This window comes from Antechinus flavipes, chromosome 4 (genome assembly GCF_016432865.1).
Source record: "Antechinus flavipes isolate AdamAnt ecotype Samford, QLD, Australia chromosome 4, AdamAnt_v2, whole genome shotgun sequence".
Classification (NCBI taxonomy): domain Eukaryota; kingdom Metazoa; phylum Chordata; class Mammalia; order Dasyuromorphia; family Dasyuridae; genus Antechinus; species Antechinus flavipes.
Window position 1 is genome coordinate 270,867,529 of NC_067401.1, and position 17,232 is coordinate 270,884,760.

Here is a 17,232-nt window from a genome sequence, read left to right on the forward strand (position 1 = left end):
ATCTTGAAGTTTTTACCTTTATCCTATTTCAAAGCCAAATTATTTTTCCATTTACTTATAAATGATAACAAAAACAATAATTATCATTTGGTCAGTGAAACTACCCATTGTGGCCCATTTGGCCTGTTTGGCTCTCAGGAAGAAAGACATAACACATATTCACAAGTATATTTTCATGGAAAGCACTCCCTTCCTTGCCTCTAACTCTTAGAGTATCTAGTTTCTATATAGATTTAACTCAAGACTTTATAAACTTAGCTACCTTCTGCATGAAGTCTTTCTTGATTCCCACAGTCAGATTTCTGCCCTGCCCAATCTCTTGTGTGTATAACTATACTCATACACTTATATACATTATATGTTTATATAATCATATACATTCCCACCCACCTCACTTAAAATGTAAATGTAAGTTGTTGGACATTTGCTTTTTATCTCTCCAGCACATGTCATAATCCCTGAAACATAGACACCTAATAAATGCTTTATTGATTAGTTAATAAACTAGTCATGAGTAATCTAGAAAAATTTACTATATGTGGGGCAGCTAAATGGTGCAGAGGATAGAGCACTGGTCCTGAAGTCAGTAGGATCTGAGTTCAAATACGGCCTCAGACACTTAATAGTTGTATGACCCTAGGCAAGTCATTTAACCCCAAATGCCTCAGCAAGAAGCAAAACAATTTTCTAGTGCACATACAATAGTTTTAAAAAGAAACTTTTTGATATATTCTAGCTGTATCCGACCACCTGCCCTTTGAGGAAATATGACCAGAATGTTTCATGCACATTATGCTCTCAAAGTACCACTGTCATAATACAATTGGGTGGGTGGGGGTGGGACAAAGGATTGGCAACAGCAACTACCTACATCTGTCTCCAGCTAGGTATATAAGTTTCCTTGGTTATCATCCACTTAGGAAACATTCAAACCACTCTGAATGGAAGCCAACAAGAGTAATGAAGACTGATATCTGGTAAGCTATTTATGAACTGTGTTGTTTTGAAGCTAGATTTGATTTGGTTCAGGAAACTTTTATTCTGTAGACTTAAACCTGTATTTTATTTTTCACTTTTTTGGCCATAATATTCTAAAGATAAAAAAGCTTTCAAGAAATTAACTTTGTCTCAGTTGTAATAGAAATGATCTGGAGAGAGTGAGCCTGGAAATATATGGGGAAATGGGGTAGAAGGGAAATCCTCAAACCTAGAAATGCCAGTGTCTAAGACAATTGAATACTGACTTCCTTCTTAAAATGCCCTTGCTGTCATACAAAGATGATGCAACGGCATTGTACACAAATGTCATCTTTATTATATACTTAGCACTTTATAGCACAAAAGGGGCCATTTAGAACCTTAATATAAAATAAGCAAATTGCCAGCCCCCAAAGTCAAATTATACAATACTGTAGTTTATAAAGTGCTTGCTTAATAACTTTTCTGTGATGTAGTGAATGAATGAGAAAACAGCTATTGAGTAGTTACTATAGGAAGAACTGTACCTAAGTATAAAGAAGCATTTCTATTTTTCAATCACAAGTTTATTGAATCTAAAACTTAGACATTTAGTCCAATAAAAATTCCTTGTAATAGGATATAGTATATTTTTAAATACCCACTAATTTTTATATGTGGCACAAACAGGATCAGTGGATGACAAGTTGGGTCCAAAACTGAACATGAGAAGAACAGGTCAAATTTTCTTCAAGAAATGGAAAAATTCTTTTAATGACCCTAAACCTTCAAAAGGACTATTTTAAAAATGCCAATATTTTAAGGTGTTATATGACTGGTAGATGGAACATAACAGTGTCACAAATAAGTAATACAGAATATAGAATAAATATGAAATAGTGGTGGGAATTAGGAAAAGCCTTTTAAAAAAGAAAATGCATGGAAAAAGGCAGATGAGAAAACATTTTGTAATATCCTAACTACTAATCATGAACACATCCCAAAATGTGGTTCATAGAACACAATGCTCCAGGTGTCCTGATCTGACTAGAGCCAAAAGTACAGTGGGACTCTTCCACTTTATCATTTTGAACATTTCCTTAAATTCAGCCAAAGTTTAGAGAAGCTTTTGTAGAGAAGTTGCAACTTAGAACATGACTCTGAAGTGAAGTGGATACCACAAGTTTTTCAAATATATAGCCCTGAGCAATTCACTTGACTCATCATTCCAGTGAAGAAGCAATGTAAACATGTAATTCTCCATTTCAAGAACTGTCCCTTTTTGCTTTTTGATTTCTGGCTCCAGCTTAGTCTAGGAACTCTTCTGGAGTTAGAGTCTTAGACCAGGACCATCTTCAAAATTCTTGCCATTGTTGTGATACTGATGCCGATTCAAATTCAGTAGCTGAATTTGGCCCAGAAACTCACTATTCCATCAATACTTTTATCCAATGCCATCTTTCTGGTTGTTTGGCTTCTTATAGTCTCGGAAGTACAAGTCCTTGGGAGTATTGATAGGTGCAGGGGCTGAACACCAAAATATATTGAAGTTTGGGACTGGTGTCACAAAGTGTCTAAAAAGAATTTGTAGACTTAGATTATTTTCAAGTGTAAAGTAGTTATGCTATTGACAATGGTCTAAGTTCCAAAAGGGAGTTTGGCCATTAACAAGGGAGAAAACAGCATAAGGCAGGTAAAATTCCTAATGAACTCACTATTGTAGTGCTTGATGAATGGGCTAAGTTCCTAAAAGGAATTAGAGAAGAAATGGGGTACCAGTAAGTTGTTTTATAGCAGAAAAAATAACCTGGAGGGTTGACTTTTATAGCTTAGCCTTCTGATTGGCTACAATAACTGTGGAGTCATAATTTTGTCTGACAGGAATTCAAGGGCCCTTTGTAACAAAGGCCCCTTTAAGGGCAAGATAATCCTGTGAAGGCTTTCACCAGTTTGCCTGAAGAAGTAGCTGTAGAAATTTAACTTAAATTCAACAAAAGCCTCCTGTCAATGTCCCTCCTTACGGCTCATGTAGTTACCAAAGACCTGGGTTGATTTTTTTTTTTTTTTTTTTTTTTTTTTTTTGCTGCATCCATCATTAACAGCCTTTAACAGACTTTTCTCTTAAAAAATTCAAATCTTTGTTTATATTTACTGTTCACTTTCTCACTATTTAATCTCTTATGATCTTTCTTCTGTTACCATGCTTACTAAAACTATTCTCTCAAAAGCTGCCAATAATTCCAATGGCCTTTCCTCACTCATTCTCCTCCACTTCCCAGTGATTTTTGAAACTGCTGATCATTTGCATACATCTGCATAGTACTATATATTGTGTTTTGGGGGGTTTTTTGGTCTCATTTACCTTGTTTCCTTAAACACTGAATGTGTGTGCCTCAAACTGAGACCTAGAAAAAATCTTCACTTAGAAAAGATATTAACTCTAAAAGGCCAAGGTCTCCCATTGCAACCAGGTCCATCTTCAATAGCCCTAAACTATATCTTACTCCTGGATCCAAATGGCTCTAAAAGGAGTTAAAGATTCTAAGATATATAGATAAGGAGGAAGTAAATTCCAGGAAAAGGCATAATTAAGGTAAAGGCATTCCTTTATTACCAGCAGTTGGGCCTCAAGTTCATTTCTTTGGTTATGGTAATCTACAAAACCAAGAAAAATTCAAAATGGCAACTTCTACATATGAAGCTCTTAGCTGCTAGAACCCTAACCCCATCAAATTTTCTTGTATTTATTTGATATTTGTACATATTTCCCCAGATAAGCTACTTTAGAGAGGTTTCTTTTCATTTTTATCACTATCCTGCCAGCTTAGCCCAGTGCCTATCATAATAGACAATAAATACTGATTGATTGTTTGTTTTTAGTGCTTAGATAGGTTGATTCTCAGACAATCTTATCATTGGGACTATAACTTTTCCAATTTGGTAACCTGCTAGAAATTGTCCTCAATTGGCACAGCCATCCAGAACTCTGGATCAGCTTCATATTCCATTTAGGCATTGGCAATAGGAGTTCTGTGGAGAAATAGGAGAAAAGGGAAATTGACAGAAGTTTAGACAGAAAGGATAACTTTTTCCTCCATTAGAAAAAAATTTTTTTAAGTAAAAAAGAAAACCTTACTACCCAGGCTAAGAATATAGGAAGAGATTCTTGTCACATGTCATTGCTTACCCCACACTGAACACCAGGATATTTAGCTTCCATTTAATGTTACTTAAAATGTGCTTCATATCTTTATTCTGAATCATTCAATCTTCCTATCTCTAATTCAATTTAGTCAAATGTTTTCAATATACCAAAGTTAAATTTCAGTGAAGCCTCACCATCCCAGTTTATTTGATCATAAACACCATTCCAGGATATTTTAAGATATATTGTAATGCCAGAGAAACTGAGGCAAGACAGAGATTGGTTTTCAATCTTTTTAATGTGGAGAGGTTTTTTTTAGGCTAGCCAGCCGAACAGAACTCATGTTCAAAAATCATTTGGCCTCAAGGAACTGAGTCAAGAAACTTTTATAGCTAACTAGGGTTTGCAAACAGAATAATCTGAGTATACAATCTTATAGGGGAAACAAAAGCAGATAAGGGAGACGAAGACACTGGGCGAGTAGACAAGCCATAATTCCAGGAAAGAATCACACTTAATCCTGACAGGATAAGGGTCAAGATAAGAAGGCTGGGGTTACAGGAGACAGCAAGGCAAAGAGAAATACTCAAACTGAGAGGGAATTATCCTAGAAAGAATTGAGATAATGCACTTGGATTTTATTATACAATGGAATGTAAAGTATTCAAGCTTTTTCCTAACTCAATTCTCCCAATCTTAATGGCAAGGAAAAAGAGGGCGAGGGTGTTATAATTTTATTCAGGGCATGACAATTCAAGGCATAAAAATGTTTTTCTTGCAATAACTGTAAAAGAAGGACTTGTCTTATTCTGATGATATAGATGAGAAAATTGAGGCTAAGTGATTATATCATGTAGCCCCCTATCCTAAAACCCAGTGGTATGATCCTCTTTATCAGTGAATATAAAGACTTTGCCCTGTGTGAAGGGTGAGGCAGAATTGGTAAAAGGTAAGAGTTTCAGTTCTCAGCCAGTTCCCTTTTGGGGCCTCTTCAATCTGATACTCCTGCCTTCCAATTTTGAGAAAAGATGGAAGAGAATAATTCTTCTTGAGGTAGCTGAAATATAAGACTCTGGGAAGACATAAGAGAAGCAGGCTGTCTCCAACATGTCCCCAGTCCCAGATTGCAACCTTGGGGGACTTAGGGGTATTTTCCCATGGGTGAAATCTAGGATATTCTCTTTTGGTTGAATTGAGTTTTCTCACTCCTTTTGAGAAAGCTTTTGGGAGAACTTCATTCTATATTATTTAGCATTCTCCTATGTATACTTCCTCTGGTTTCTGTTTTGTGCTATGATTTGGATAGAAAGGTTTTGGGTTTTTTGTTTTGTTTGCTTATTAGTTATGTATGTTCACTGTGGAACTGGTTTTGGATGACAAAAAGAGCCAAGCCTTGTATATAAAAATTGTGGTACTCCTCCCAAAATGACAAAGTGATCAAAAGTTAGATGTAATCCAATCATATTCCCTAGACAATAATTTAAGGAAATAGATACATGTGCTTCCAGGCCTGCTACTCCTTCAATCTGAGAAGAGCAGGGTGGTAGATTCCAGTTCTGTTATGGGAGCAACCTGTTGGTAGCTGCGGGGTGTAACAGAAGCCACCTGCTAGTGCTGCTGGGGATCTAATTCTGACCAGCAGAATAGGTCCCTTCATGTGAGAGGATGATAACAATACAAGGAGACCCAGAGGCAGTTACATTCTCTGATCTCTCTGCTTTTCCCTCTTGCCTCCAATTTATTTCATTCTCAATTCACAAGCAACATCTGCATCTGTAAAGGCTGGTTTGTAATTCCCTTCAAGAACTCTGAAACTGTGTCCCCTTTGATATGTAAAAGAAGGGAGATTTGGAGTCTTGGATTCCAGAGAGTCTGGGAGGGGACATACTTTCCAGACAAGCCTTTTCTAAGATAAGCAACTCATTCAATTAGAGATCTTGAACAAATAAACCCTCCACTGATCTTTTGGGGTAGCCAAATCCCCATTCAGAAAATTCCAAATTCTGGAAAAAGCCTTCAAAGTGATTTCATTCAATTGGGAGATCTTGTTCTGATAATCAGCTCAAACTGCCCTCAGCCCCATAAAATAGATTTCTGTTAAAACATTCTTTGCAAATCTCCTCATTAAGAGATTTGTCTGCTAAGAGAGAGCTTTTGAGCAAAAAAATAAAAGTTCCTTTTGCCATTTAGATTTCGGGTTCCTGAATTCTTTCACATTGGACCTGTGCCTCTGACCAAAGAGGGGATTCTCACATCAATTTTCTACCACTAGAACCACATCATTATGATTCACAGCTGTGGGTGCTTTTAGAGAATTGTCCCACTCCTTCACATTTAGGCATGGTCCTTAACACAACTCCAACCTTTTGCTTCCCTTTCTGGCAAGAATAAAAGACTTCCTTTGAGAAGAGTGGAGAAAGTAGAAGTTTTCTGCCTCCCTTCAAGCCACACACGAGGACGGCGTCCTTGCAAAACATGGACCTTTCCATATATAGAGACCACACATCTTTGCTAAAATTACAGGAGATAGTCATACAATTAAAAGAACTAGAACTAGAATCCAGACAATCTCACGTAATGGAACAAAATAAGAAAAATCCTAGACTTAGAATAGAAATATATACATCTAAATCTCTCTATGTCTATATCTGTCCTATCCATCAGAGTGAACATGGTATATAGAAAGCTATCTTTAAAACCAGGAAGATCAATGCTCAAATTTTCCTGCTGACCTATGAGAGTTATGTGATCCTAAGTCAGTCATATAAAATAGTCTTAAAGTCAGTTCTCTAAAGATTATTGAAGACACCTTTCGTAGAAGGAATTTCCTCACCCGGGGAATTGTTGAAACAATGAAATCACATTTGGTTTTCTCCTTCAGTTACCACCTTTATTTCCATACCTTATGTCAATATATATTCGTGGAATTTTTCAGTTCCCAAGGACTCCCCAAAGTGTGGTAGGAACCCTCAAAAGGATAATTTCCTGGGAGGAGTCATTTCTGGGTTCAAGTGCCAAGTTTTCCTTAGGACCTGCTGGAGAAGATGTATTAAGTGAACAGTAGGGACAAATCCCCCAGTGGGGAGCCCCAGGCTGGATTCTTATCTTGAAGGAAGTATTTTAGTATGACTGCCTAATGACCAGTGTCTCCTAGTCAGCCATTTCTATCATACAAGCAGAAAAGTAATTATTTTAAAAACAATGTTGTACTGAAGAAGTCTCAAGGTTTAGACCAGTCAGTGCATGCTACCTTCATTATTTTATGCCAGTTGTGTGTATGTAGGTATGTGTGGGTATGTGGGTTTATGGGTACAGGTGGATGGTGGGTAGTTTTCAGCCAAAACTTTTAATTTATCCATCTGGCTGAATTCTCCTTTAGGGATGTTCTACGTGGGATTTGCTATTCACAGTGCGTAAATATATTTGGACAGGGAGTGGTTGTTCAGCTGCAGAGTGGGAGTTAGCTCTTTACATGTCACAAGACCTAGAGAAAACAAAGTGACGCTAAATTCATGTTTCTCCCACAGAGCTGAAGTTGGAGGATACCCTCAAACATCCCTGGCAGCCTGATCTGCTTCTTTTGGATTCAATGTATGTATTTGTTGGAGAAAGAAAAAAAATCATGGTATATAATATATTCCTAATCTTTCATCCTTTCGTAAGACACAGTGTGAAGCTGCTTGCATCAAATGTGAGTCTTTGGGTAAATTCTTTCCTCCCTTGTTTGTGGGGTACCTGCATTGCATAAATATTGTTTAAAGTATCAGACATCTTCATGAGATTTCCAGAACCATTTTAGCCAAAGGCTCTGGCTGATGAAATAGCTATAAATCTGAAGTTTTCTATTGCAAAACTTAGTAAGACATTGTGACCAATAGCTGCTTGCTGGCATTTAGTGTACTCAAAAGAGATTTCTTCCTGTGGCTTGTATTAATTCTATGAGGGACAACATAGCTTATGAATAATGCTTTACAGTTGTATTCTGAGTTCCTGAAGTGGTTCAACATTCTGTGAAACATGCTATCTTTATCTGAAAAAAACATCAGGGATTTTGGATTTCTTTTTCATTTTTCTAAATGAATGAACGTTATCTTCTAGTCAAATTGAAGTACCTCAGGGACAGTAGTTATTTTGTTATTATTGTATTATCATAACCTAATGTGGTATCTTATATGGAGTAATGCTTAATAAATACTATAAATGTTGTAACCTTCAGGACTCTTAGAAAATACATATCATTCTTTGAAGGCATTCATTGATTTGAAATTAAAAAAAAAAAAAGTATGTGTCTTGTCTTCAAAAAAAAAAAAAAGTTATCCAGTATTCAGAAATACAAAATAGTGAAACTATTAATAATTTTGAGTTATATTTCCAGAGATGTTCTATGATCTGATGTCCCATGGCCCATACAGACAAGCTACTCCTACAGCGATAATTCTTGAAGCAAAAAATAAAGCAATTTATGTATGAAAAGATCCATACCACACATTTCAACTTCCTCCTCCACTCTTTGAATCATATACCTCTTTTCTATCTTATCATCCATCCTAAGGCCAAATATAGCTATTTCTATTTGTACTTCTAAAGTGTGGGAATAGCACAAACATTAATAAAATGTAGATTTGCCATAAATAACAAGAGTTATTTGAGGTATGATTTCATATACCCAACTATGTCCTTTTCAAACACTGGCATTTCCTTCATAGGCAAATCTATAGAAAGTAATTGACTACATAAATATTATAAGAGTACGTATTAGGCAAAATAACAACATATTTGTTATATGCTTAAAGCTAACTCAAATCCCTTGATTGAGAGGAAAAATTTGTATGTGTGTCTATTCGAATTTAGGCAGAAACAAGGGACTGGTTTCTTAATGTAACATCATATTACTGACATTTCTGCTACCTCACTTTGTTAGCTCTGCCAACATTGTGGTAAGGCAACAATTTGTGTGGGGATTTTAAGTTTAGTAGGTTAACTTCCTAACATAGCATCAAGAGTAATTGTGTTCAGAAGTATTGAAACATAATAATGTTTGTTTTTAGTCATTCTAAACTTATGGAAAATCATTTCTTTAGAGAGAGAAGAGCTAAATACTTTGTTGCACATTGGAATGTCAGAGTCAGATGTCATTTAAATCAGCTTTCATTTCAGTACCTTCAGTGATTTCCCCCCTTATTTTCTCTTTTTTTCCCCCAATATTTTTTTTAATTCTTATACTTGTTCTATGACCTTGCCTGATTCCTGCTACTATACACTTAAGACTTTGAGGACTTTCTATTCACTCCACACTTAAACTCTCTCATATAGGTCATCTCCAAATGTGTGAGATCCTTGAGGAACATAAATTTGTAAATTTGAGGACCCAGTTAGAGAATTTGCATGACTTTTATCTAGTAGTGCTCAGCAATGTGGAGAAGGAACCAAGAAAGTGGACCCTGGGGTTTAGGATGGGCAATGGTAATAGAACAAAGATTTTGCTGAAATGTCTATTTTAAGGAGAATTCACACAAGGCAAGCAGTCATGGGGAAGTTGGAAGAAGCAAAGCCAAGGACATTTTGGAAGGCTTTTTGGAAAACTTTGGAATCACTTCTATGACACAGGAGACATTGGTAAGAGACAATCCAGCATGGGATACCCACATCAAAGAAGGCACTGTGCTCTGTGAGTGAAGCAGAATTGTAGTAGCTCAAAAAGAAATGAGATGTGAAAATTTAGAGACATCTCTACACCAAATGTTTATGTGGATTTATATGTGCTCAATCTGTGGTAGAGCCTTCCAAGATGGTGCTGATCTGATCAGCCAATCTGATGCAACACTATCTTGACTGCAACACAATGACAAAATAACAGTGATGTCATTTGGGTCCTCTTGGAGAACTAAGTACAGCAATCAACCAACTAACTAGAACAATGGTTTAAAAAAAAATTAAAAGGGCAGATGACCCCAGGAAATGATTGAATTCTTAATGATAGGTCAAGATCCTTTCAGAGAAGAAAAAAAATTCCTTTCTTTGTTTGCAGGATGTACTGAAGTAGCTACATTTTTCAAATGTTTCTTATACATATCAGTTACTTTGAATCCATAATGTTGGATTAATTAATGTTGTCGTCTCTAGAGAAAAAACCTTTTTTTAAAAGATTCATTTTGATATCAGAAGAAAATGTTAATAATGCAATTAAATTTAAAACTGTCATGAGCACAATTTTTTTTTCCTTTGTCAATTGTCAAACTTTCACTGGCACACCTCTATTTACCAACATATACTTCTAAAAGGCATTAATGATAAAAACAAAACCAGAAAGGCTTCTGGTTGAAGATAAGCTTTTAGTTGGTACTTGGAGGAATACAGAGAAGTAAAAAAATTAAAAAGTTATTGGAATAAATATACTATAGGCATAATGTAAGTATTGGATATAAACAATGGAGGAAATAATGGGGATTAGGCCTACAATAAAGAGACCTCAATTAAAAATAGGATTTAAAGACCTCTTGGTCAGTCTGTAAACCTATTGAGCAAAAAAAAAATTTTTTTGTTGTGTACAACTTGACCTACATCATCTTAATGACTGGCAATTATTCAGCCCCAGCTCACTTTAGAAAAGAGTCCCAATAAAAGAGATGGACAATATAATATGCTCAATGTGATGTAAAGTTCAGGTTAAACCTTTACATATCCTCCATCCCTTTGCCAACGGTTATTTGCCTACATTAAAAAATAACATAAAAAATAATATAAATAACATAAAAAATACACATTAAGTGGTGTAAAGCTATACCCTGAATCAGCCCAAATCCAAATTTCATATATGTCAGCAATAAGATGTTTGGAATTTACCAAAAAGACCAGCCTCTCAAATGAAAGAGTAACCTCTTAGAGGGCTTTATTTTCATTATGCTGACCTGGCACTAATCCATTTTGAACTCAACTTGGCTGCTACATTAGCAATGCTTTGAGAAATTCATTTCTGCCTACACATTGTTAAATTTCTACATACCAAAAAAGGTCATGAGTTATGTTTTCCAGCAGGGCATTTTGTACTCATAATTTTAGAACTAGAAGGACCTTCAGAGCTTGTCTAGCTTTCATGTCCCCAAGTTTCCATATCATATAATTCAACATCAAAATTATCTTTACTATTTGCATTTGCATTGTAACTATAATACCAAAGGGGAAGCTAGGTGATAGAGTAGAGTGAGTGCCTGGCCTATAATCAGAATACTAATCTTAGTGTTCAAATTTGATCTCAGACATTTATTAGCTGTGTAACTCTGACAAGTCACTTAATCCTGTTCAACTTAAATTTTTTCATCTGTAAAATGAGCTAGGGAAAGAAAGGGCAAAGTAGTCCCTATCTTTGTCAAGGAGAACCCCAGATAGGATTATGAAGACTTGTACATGAATGAAAAATGATTGAACAACAAAATTCTCTACCCACATGGTTTAATCTTGAGCTTGTCCTCTGTCAGCCAGGACTGACACCTTCAAATCTATTGGGAAAAAAATTAGCAAACACTGAAGAGAATTTGGACATTACTGGGTCTTCCAATGATTGATTAGTCACCAAGTCATGAACTTTCATGCTTTCACTGATGACTATAATAATTTTCCTGTTCCTGTAGTTAGGAGGAAAATCAGATCTTAATCACAATAATTAACAAGATTCCCAATGTAAAATCTTTACAACTCCATTTTATATCTCCTATATGAAATTGTGCTCATCTTTAAAAAAATTCATGATCAGTTTCAACCATATACCATGTATTTATATCCTAACTGTTATCATATTGGCTAAAGTTTAGTTTTAGTTCAGACAAAGATTGATTTCTATTTATTCTAATTGTCTATTTTTTCCTTCCCTTTCAATCCAACTCAATCTAACAAGCCATTAAACAACCTACTTTGTAAAAGATAATGTATAAGATGCTAGACATTCAAAACTAAATATCCTTAATGAACTTACATCTTGCTAAGGATGTAATAGATAAATAGATAAGCATATAGGTGTTAATTTGAAGAAAAAAAAGACAACTCTATTATTATATAAGAGACCCCATAACATATGGTCCCTGAACTGAGTCTTGAAGCCAGGACCTGTTAAGACACACAGAGATGAGGAGAAATGAGTATATTCTAGGTTTCAGGATACCTAAAGGGAATCAAATCCAATCAATGGGCATAGGTTAGTTAGACCTTATCTTACAATTTTTTTCCATCATTACAAAGTAATACAAACTTGGACCTTTCATAAATAAAGGATTTACCTTCAATCTTTTTTAAAGTAAACAACGATTTAGATAAAATTACATGGCTTATTTTTAAGGTAGAAATTTTTTATTGTGTTTTAATAGTATTTTATTTTTCCAATTACATATATAGTTTTAAGCATTCATTTTTTATAAGATTTTGAGTTCCAATTTTTTTCTGATATAAGTTATACATATACAATCATTTTGAAAATATTTCCATATTAGCTATGTTATGAAAAATCAGAACAAAAAAGGGAAAAAACATGAGAAAGAAAAAGTAAATAAACAAACAAAAAAGTCTCTATAATTCTCCATCTGGATATGGGTGGCATTTTCCATCCAGGCTATTTGTTTGTGTAGTCTTAGACTACTGCATTGCTGAAAAGAGCTAAGTCTATTATAGTTGATCATCACATAATCTTGCTGTTACTATATACAGTGTTCTGCTGGTTCTGCTCACCTCATTCAGCATTAGTTCATATAAGTCTTTTCAGGCTTTTTCTGAAATCAGCCTGCCCATCATTTCTTATAGAACACTTATATTCCACCATTATTTTCATATACAATAACTTATTCAGCCATTCCCCAACTGATGGGCATAAGAGGGCTTTCTTTCTTTCTTTTTTTTTTTTAACAAAATAAAAGTTAGGTAAAACTAATAATACAGTGACTGTAATACAGTGATTTCTTCAAAGATCTGACAAGCAAATTATCCTATGATCTCCTAATTTGTATATAGTTTCATTCTTTATATCTAAATCATATCATATTCTAAACAAATATGAGAATTATTTGATGAATCCCCATGGGGTAGGGATAGCAATCATGATCTCTCAGAAAAAGCAAAAATAGACAAAAATTTTGCTAAACAATACCACAGACATTGAACTAATGTCAGTACAAAATCTACATACCCGAGATGGCATAGCATCTAATGTTTTTTTTTAAATAATACTTTTCCCAATTATCAATAAAACAATTTTTAACATTCATTTTTTAAAATTTTGAGTTCCAAATTATCTTCTTCCCTTTTCCTTTCCTCTCCCTACTCAGAAACAATAGCAATCTGATGTTTTATGTGTGCAATCATGAAAAACATATATTAGTCATATTGTGAAAAAAAAACACAAAGACCAAAAAAAATTAAAAAAAAAATAAAGTGAAAAATTGTATGTTTTGACCTGCATTCAGTGTCTTGCCAATTTTGTCTCTGGAGATACATAGGATTTTTAATCATGAATCCTTTGGATTTGTCTTAGATTATTGTATTGCTAAGAATAGATGTCATTTATGTTATCAGCATATGCAGTATTGTTATTACTGTGTACAATGTTTTCCTGGTTGTACTTGCTTTATTTTGCATTGGTTCATGTGAGTCTTACTAGATTTTGCAGAAATCTGCATGTTCATCATTTCTTACAGCACAATAATATTCCACCACAATCATATACCACAGTTTATTCAATCATCCGCAACTTATGGACATCATCTCAATTTTCAGTTCTTTGGCACCATAAAAATTGCTATAAATATTTCTGTATATATGAGTCCATTTCCTTTTGAGTTGATCTCTTTAGGAAGCAGACATAATAGTTCTATTGCTGGATCAAAGAATAATTCACAATCTTATAGCCCTTTGTATAGTCCTATCCAGAATGATTTAATCAGTTCACAACTCCATCAATAATGCTTTAGTGCCTCAATTTTCCCCTCCAATATTTATCATTTCCCTTTTCTGTCATATTAGCCAATCTGATAGGTATGAGGTGTGGTATTTCAGAGTTGCGTTTTTCTAATCAATAGTGATTTAGAGCATGAACCTATGAACTGTGCTAAGAAGAAGATATCCCCATAACACCTGATCATAGCCAAGGATGATACTCTTTTTTGGACTTTAGATCAGTATCATTTCACTAAATCATGAAGTTTTCTAAATATTCTTAGTTTTATTTTCGCAGCTAACATATTTTTTTAACTATCAAAACTTGAGATATTTCAATATATAGACGTTTCAAACATATTTCTAGTAAGGGAGAAAAAGCAAACTTTTTATAGCTTTAAAATCAGAAAGGAAATAGAAAATGTTGACAGGCCCTTATCTCAATAGTCAGAATAAAATATAGATGGGTACTTCTCTCATCAGCTTGTTTCATGAATTTGAAGAAGATGATCATAAAACAATAGCCTCCAGAACACACTTCAGTGTCAGAATATATGAAACTCAATATATTATACTGTTAGAACTGACTGTATTATATATCAGAGAAGAATTATGTGATTATATGTGAAATTGTATTTATCACTCCTATTTAAATGAGAAAGTTTTTCCTAACAAACTTGTTTAGCTCAGGATGTCAGATTCAGTTTTAGACAAATTGTAAATGCCCATGCTTATTTTGTGTGTGTGTGTGTGTGTGTATGTGTGTGTTTGTGTGTATGTGTGTATGTATGTGTGTGTATGGGTGTGTAGGGAATTTGTGCCTAGACATTGTCTTGCATTCTCATTGCCAACCACTGATGAGAGGACTTCTATCTCTGGGAAGGGAAACTTCAACATTAGTACATTTGAGGACAATTGAGCCCTAGTCTTAATGCTGAACCTATGGCCTTGGATTTAGGCTCTACAAAGGAAATGAGAAACAGACATAAAGAGAACAGACAAAAACTAAGAGAACTGATAGAAATATTACATAGAGAAACTAAGGTATCAAACCTGTAGGAGGTTGCTCTAAAAATTCATAACAGTATGATAATGCTAAGAGTAGAAACCTTAGGACCCAGAAGGAAATAAATTACACAGTTTTAAAGATGGTAACAGAATGAGTGGTAAGGAATTCCCAGATTATCCTAAAAACTGAAGGATGAGAGTCGAGTCAGTAGCAGTGGTGTGGCAATAATGGAGTGACTTTGAAGTATTGATAAAAGTGGAGAAATTCCAGGATCAAGTCTCTTGAGATCCAGAAGCGAAATTCCTAAACCTACCAAATTCCTAGACCAGCAGTTCTCTAAATGTGATCTGGGAATTTGAGGTTCCCTAGAATCTTTTTTAGAGGTTCTAAGGCAAATTATTTTAAATTTCTAATATGGTAAATATCAATAGATATTAACCATTATTAACAAAACCTCTTTGGAGTCCTCAATAATTTGTAAGGGTTTTAAAGGGATTCTGAGGTCAAAAACCGAGAACCACTATTCTAGACCAAGCTTCTTAGAAAGAACTAGTTTAATGTTATCTAGGAACTAAGATAAAAGTCTTGTAGATTATGAGCCTGAGGGACTTCTTAAAGGTCCTCATGCCTAAATAGATGAAGAAATGGAGGCCCAGAGAAGTTAAATAACTTGGCTAAGATCATAATTGTGGCAAAGTATCCAAGTTGAGAACTTGAATGCAAATCCTGAATCTATATTCAGTGACTTCCCCATGGTATTTTACTCCTTCTACAATTACCTACATTATACATAAGTAAAAGCTGTTCTTTAAAAAAAAAAAATAGGTCTCAAAGAAAGTCACTTTTGTTTGATTTCTCAAATTTGAAAAGACATGTAAATTTAGGTTCTTTAGAACCACTCAAAGCAAAAGTAAATGTGTTATTGGCTAAAATTATATTTGGTGTATGTGCTGGACTTTGACTTTCTCTATTATAACTCAATGTGGCCTAAGCTATACATGTCTTCAAACCAAGGGGAAAATTGAATTTATATTGTTTTCTTATTAGTTATAGAAGTTGAATATAACCATTAGAATTTTAATTTGACCTAAACTATGTAGGAAAACTAACCTAAGTGAGCTAAGAATTTTTATTTCTTTTATTGTTCATTTTTGGGGTTTATTTTGGGGGGTGTGCTACTAATAATAGCTAGCAACTATGTAGTACTTTAAAGTTTGTAGAACTCTTTATACATGTCATTTTATCCTTACAATAATCCTGGAAGGGGGAGATGTTATTATTATCTCAATTTTTAGATGAGAAAACTGAGGCACAGAAATTAAATGAGTTGCTTCTGGGTCACATAGCTAAGAAGATCAGATTTGAACATTGTTTTTCCTGACACAATGCCCGATGGGCCATCTAGTTGCCTCATAATGAATCATAAATAAGGATCCAATCAGTTGTCTTCTCTAAAGTCTAGATTTAGCTCTGTTCAGCTCCATTTCAAACTCAACTTTTTTGTGTGCTCTAAACTCAATTCAGCAACTAACAGCAGATGGAATATTTTCTTCCAACAATATAAACTTTGAATCTGTTCCCAAACTGGAATAGAGGTCTCTCATGGTCTCAGTTTTGAGATTCTTCTCAGACCCAGGTCAGAGATCTTTTGCGACCCATTTAAAAGGTCTAGCATTGACCAACCCCACTTCTCTAAAAAAAAGTCTCTTAAATGAAATTGTTTCTCAATCATATAGTGATTTGTAAATCAAAGCCCACATTTCTGCTAGCTGAGTCACAACTATGTAATACCTTTCGTCCCATAGTCACATATTACAGTAAACTAGTTTTAAGCTATTAATTCCAAAGAACTCATATCAGTTATGAAAATTAGATGCTGGAAAGCAGTATACTTTGCTTATCTTCCTCTTTGTAGCATCACCTTTGAACCAAATGCTTTCTAAGGTCCATTTCATCAACAATTAAAACAAATTGTCAAACAAAAAAGAAATTGGGCAAAAAAGATGTATGTAACACAGATTGATACTTGGTGTCCAGTAGTTTGCTCTTAGGGTCCATATTACAAGCTAAAAACTTTTATAGCTTGTATTTTACCTCCATTTTTTCCCTCTGTAGTCAATTTCCTTTAAAAAAAATTATGTAAGGAGATAGTGCATGATTTGGAAGACCAATATAAAAAGCAAGTAATGAGTTAGTGGAGAAAACA

General features: G+C 34.5%; 1 protein-coding gene across 2 annotated transcripts in view; it reads left to right on the forward strand.

The window, feature by feature from the left end:
- The first annotated feature begins 863 nt into the window (after positions 1–863).
- The window catches only part of FHL5 (four and a half LIM domains 5), a 75,170-nt gene continuing 58,801 nt past the window's right edge, over positions 864–17,232 (forward strand). Inside the window, exons 1-2 of one of the 2 annotated variants that reach the window (XM_051997428.1) lie at positions 864–977; positions 7,630–7,693. The gene's annotated coding sequence lies outside the window, so the exon portion shown is untranslated. The other variant, XM_051997429.1, reaches the window with a different exon arrangement.